The sequence below is a fragment of the Plodia interpunctella genome, unplaced genomic scaffold, assembly GCF_027563975.2.
Source record: "Plodia interpunctella isolate USDA-ARS_2022_Savannah unplaced genomic scaffold, ilPloInte3.2 Pint_0, whole genome shotgun sequence".
NCBI classification, from domain to species: Eukaryota; Metazoa; Arthropoda; class Insecta; order Lepidoptera; family Pyralidae; genus Plodia; species Plodia interpunctella.
The window spans coordinates 30,001-35,000 of record NW_026525650.1 but is presented as its reverse complement, the minus strand read 5'-3'; the positions used below and the strand labels follow the sequence as shown (position 1 = coordinate 35,000).

Sequence of the window (5,000 nt, the reverse complement as noted above, 5' to 3'; positions counted from 1 at the left end):
GCGAGCGCGCCGGCTGTGACGCCGACGCGGCGCGCTTCGAAGGCGACGTCGATACGCTCTTCGGACGTCGAGTCCGCCTACCTCCGCTTAGTGGTCGGTGGTGGTATATTGCGCGGCGCGGCGCGACCGAACACACTCTCCTCTGGCATCAATCACACCAACGAAGAGTCGCTTCGGCGCGCCGGCCGCCGCAAGGAGTGTTTGTGTAGTACCCCACACACACACACCACCCAACCAACCCGCGGCAAATATAATATTTTTGAACGGACCTGACACGTGTGTTTCACTACTCCAACCACCCAACACCCGCGCGCTCTACACGCGCGAGAGAGAGCAGCAGCAGCAGCAGCAGAAACAACAACAACGTCGGAACCGTCACGTGCGCGAAGTTAGCGCGCAGTGTGGCCTTTGTTTTTATGCAGCCGGCCCTCAGACAGGAGTGGTCCCGGATGTGTCTCCAGGGACCGCAATGTGCGTTCGAAATGTCGATGTTCAAATGTGTCCTGCAGTTCACACTATGACGCGCAGTTAACTGCGTTCTTCATCGACCCGCGAGCCAAGTGATCCACCGTCCAGGGTAGTGGTTTCTTTTGGTTGTGGTAAAAAAAAAAAAAAAAAAATTATAATAATAATAATATCTTAGAATGGGCGCCGCGAAGCGCCCGCTCTAAACCGCGCATTCAATTTTCGGTGTCCGTGAGAGCGCGACGAGGCTTGCGGATTTTTACCCGTCGTCTCTCTGATATCTCTTCACGGCACACCCCGCACCGCACCCACCGCACGCACGCACGCACGCACGCACACGTGTTGTGTGGTGGTGGTGGTGGTGGTGGTGGTGGTGTTTGTGCGTGCGTCTCTATATATCTATGGATTATTTTACGCATACACACGCGACACGTGTGCGCGCGCGCGTACGTATACACGTTAATGATCCTTCCGCAGGTTCCCCTACGGAAACCTTGTTACGACTTTTACTTCCTCTAAATGATCAAGTTTGGTCAACTTCCCAGCAACGCCGACGGCCGTGAAGCCACCGCGTGTCGGTCCGAAGACCTCACTAAATCATTCAATCGGTAGTAGCGACGGGCGGTGTGTACAAAGGGCAGGGACGTAATCAACGCGAGCTTATGACTCGCGCTTACTAGGAATTCCTCGTTTATGGGGGATAATTGCAAACCCCAATCCCCAGCACGAAGGAGTTTCAACGGGTTGCCCGGGCCTCTAGGCCAGGGAGAACATGCTGATTCCTTCAGTGTAGCGCGCGTGCGGCCCAGGACATCTAAGGGCATCACAGACCTGTTATTGCTCAATCTCGTGCGGCTCGAAGCCGCCGGTCCCTCTAAGAAGAATTTTAATACGCCGCCAGTGAGTTGCGCGACCGAAGCCGCGCACACCTAAATGGCGACGCCTATTTAGCAGGCTAGAGTCTCGTTCGTTACCGGAATTAACCAGACAAATCGCTCCACCAACTAAGAACGGCCATGCACCACCACCCACCGAATCAAGAAAGAGCTGTTAATCTGTCAATCCTTCCGGTGTCCGGGCCTGGTGAGATTTCCCGTGTTGAGTCAAATTAAGCCGCAGGCTCCACTCCTGGTGGTGCCCTTCCGTCAATTCCTTTAAGTTTCAGCTTTGCAACCATACTCCCCCCGGAGTCCAAAATCTTTGGTTTCCCGGAAGCTGCCCGCCGAGCCATTGTAGTAACGTCGGCGGATCGCTAGATGACATATTTACGGTTAGAACTAGGGCGGTATCTAATCGCCTTCGAACCTCTAACTTTCGTTCTTGATTGATGAAAACACCTTTGGCAAATGCTTTCGCTGATGTTCGTCTTGCGACGATCCAAGAATTTCACCTCTAACGTCGCAATACGAATGCCCCCAGTTATCCCTATTAATCATTACCTCGGAGTTCTGAAAACCAACAAAATAGAACCGAGATCATATTCTATTATTCCATGCACGAAATATTCAAGCAGCATTTTGAGCCCGCTTTGAGCACTCTAATTTGTTCAAAGTAAAATTGTCGGCCCACCTCGACACTCACTGAAGAGCATCGCGATAGGATTTTGATATTGAACCGGTGTTTTACCACCGATTCACCGACGATATGCTCCGCAAACGTGTCAGTATCACCGCGGATGCGGTGCACCGACAGCGCGGCGCACAAATGCAACTACGAGCTTTTTAACCGCAACAATTTTAGTATACGCTATTGGAGCTGGAATTACCGCGGCTGCTGGCACCAGACTTGCCCTCCAATTGTTCCTCGTTAAAATATTTAAAGTGTACTCATTCCGATTACGAGGCCTCGTAAGAGTCCCGTATCGTTATTTTTCGTCACTACCTCCCCGTGCCGGGAGTGGGTAATTTGCGCGCCTGCTGCCTTCCTTGGATGTGGTAGCCGTTTCTCAGGCTCCCTCTCCGGAATCGAACCCTGATTCCCCGTTACCCGTGACAACCATGGTAGTCGCAGAAACTACCATCGAAAGTTGATAAGGCAGACATTTGAAAGATGCGTCGCCGGTACTGGACCATGCGATCGGCAAAAGTTATCCAGATTCATCAAAATTAACGACTTCGAGCGCGAGTCCGCACCCACCGTCGATTGGTTTTGATCTAATAAAAGCACTCATCCCATCACTGGTCAGAGTTCTGATTGCATGTATTAGCTCTAGAATTACCACAGTTATCCAAGTAACTGAGTAAGATCTAAGGAACCAAAACTGATATATTGAGCCATTCGCGGTATCGCCTTAATACGGCTTGCACTGAGACATGCATGGCTTAATCTTTGAGACAAGCATATAACTACTGGCAGGATCAACCAGGGAGCTAACAAAAAGCGCGCGAGCGCGCTCTCTAGTCAGCGTGTGTGTGTGTGTGTGAACACAACACAGTGAAACGCCGCGTCTCGTCCGAAGACCGGACGAGAGCGGCGCGTGCATCTTCCTACTACTCATTCTCCTCCGTTATAGGGAAAGAGAGCGAAGCGAGAGAGCACTGTGGAGTTTTGTGTTTATTTTATAAACACGGGGTCGAGAGAGACCTCAACCGAAAGTTCGCTAATAGACGCGACGCTTTGTAAACAATACAAATACAATACAATACAAATAAACAATACAAATATAGTGAAAGCGTACGCATTCACGTCAGAACACCCGGTGTCGGTGGGGCCAGAAACACAAGTCGTACGAACGAAGGGTCCTCGGTATACGATTATTTTATATTTTATAGTGGTGGTGTTGTGTGGGAGAAGAGAGAACGCCCCGCCGCCGGTGGCAGTGTGGCTAACAGCGGAGGAGACGTTTCTCTTTAACCCGGTAATTTTTGTTTGGTGGTCGGCGACGCGCACTACCCGCACGGCAATAACTACCGTGAGGCCTGTGGGACACGTCACCTTGATCGACCTAGTCGGACGGATGAGCATTGGTATCAAAAAACGCACACCGTGTGTCCGTCGGTCGACAGTGAGGGCGAAAACGACAAACTCTCCATTAAACATAAAACACATACACAACAAACGACGTACACTTTTTTAAACACTAAACCCAGCAAGAGTTTGTTTCGTTTGTCAGTCTGTCTCTAATATTACAACATACACAACACACACAACAACAACACACATTGCAGCGTATCGTAAAAAAATATACAACACACCACACACAACACCGCCGTATGTGTATATAAATATATAAAAGTTATAATATAGAAACAAATTAACAAGCACGCAACATCACACAGAGCACGTCACCTATTGGATGATTTTGTATGTAAAAGGAGAGTTGGTATCGTTATCAGAAACGAGAGCGCGCGCGCGCGCTCAAGCGCTCTCCCCGAATCTTATAAATTGTGCGCAGAGACGACGGACACAGAGCGCCGGCGCGCATCTGCACACTAAGACTCGGGGGGTTTTCAAAAGCGCGCAAGCGCGCGCGCACATCGCGCCTCCGTCAGCGAGACGAGTCGAGCGCGCCGACGCACCGTCGCGTCTGCACTCTCAACCGTCCACTGCGGTGCACGTATAGATAGCAAACTGTTCAGGGATATCCTTGTGTGTGACGCGTCAGTGTTAGTGTTGATTAATATTAATATTAATATTAATATTAATATTAATATTAATATTAATATTAATATTAATATTAATATTAATATTAATATTAATATTAATATTAATATTAATATCAATATTTAATATTAATATTAATATTGATATTAATATTAATAATTTAATATTATAAAATTAATATTTATATCAATAATAATATATTATAATTTAATATATATTAAAAAATAATTATTAGTATTAAAAAGAAAACTGTTCTATAATCACTTTTCAATATGAGTTAAAAAGTACGAAATAATTAATATTAAAAAAATTATTCATATTCAAAAAAGAAAACTGTTAGTTAGGTTAGGTTTATTTTTTCTGATATAAATATAAATAAATATTAATTAATTAATTAATTAATTAATTAATTAATTGATTAATATAACACATACTTACTCAAACGCGTGTGGTTTTACTACTACTAATAATAATACTTGACAATACATTGTTTGTTTGTATATAATATGTAATACACCATTTTGAAAGACGACGCAATTTTCCCTCCAAAAGTTGTGACGACGTGTGATTTTTTGAAATATATAATTATAATCTCCTCTGTCTAGGATTTATTGGAATAAAACCGAGTGTTTCTGTGAAACAACATCAAAAGATCCTATTCCAAAGATTGTTTAACTAATTTGTAACAATAATATATAATGTAACAAAAAAAAAAAAAAAAAAAATCAGATTCTCCTTCATGACATGTATATCTGACAGTGTCAGTACAATTTTTTAAACCATAAAGGTATATATGTTGATGATAAAAAATATATGGATAATAAAACCAAATCCCGCGTTTCTATAATCACACCACACATTTTCAATATGAGTTAATAAGTACCAAATAATTAATATTAAAAAAAAAAATATTAATATTAAAAAAGGTTAGG

General features: G+C 44.6%; 2 non-coding genes across 2 annotated transcripts; both read right to left on the bottom strand.

Annotated features, from left to right (window-relative positions):
- Positions 1-423: 423 nt before the first annotated feature.
- On the bottom strand, positions 424-580 carry LOC128682696 (5.8S ribosomal RNA). The gene has a single exon (XR_008406175.1). It is a non-coding gene; the product is annotated as a 5.8S ribosomal RNA (ribosomal RNA).
- Positions 581-925: 345 nt separating this feature from the next.
- Positions 926-2,833, bottom strand: LOC128682678 (small subunit ribosomal RNA). The gene has a single exon (XR_008406159.1). It is a non-coding gene; the product is annotated as a small subunit ribosomal RNA (ribosomal RNA).
- Positions 2,834-5,000: the final 2,167 nt, after the last annotated feature.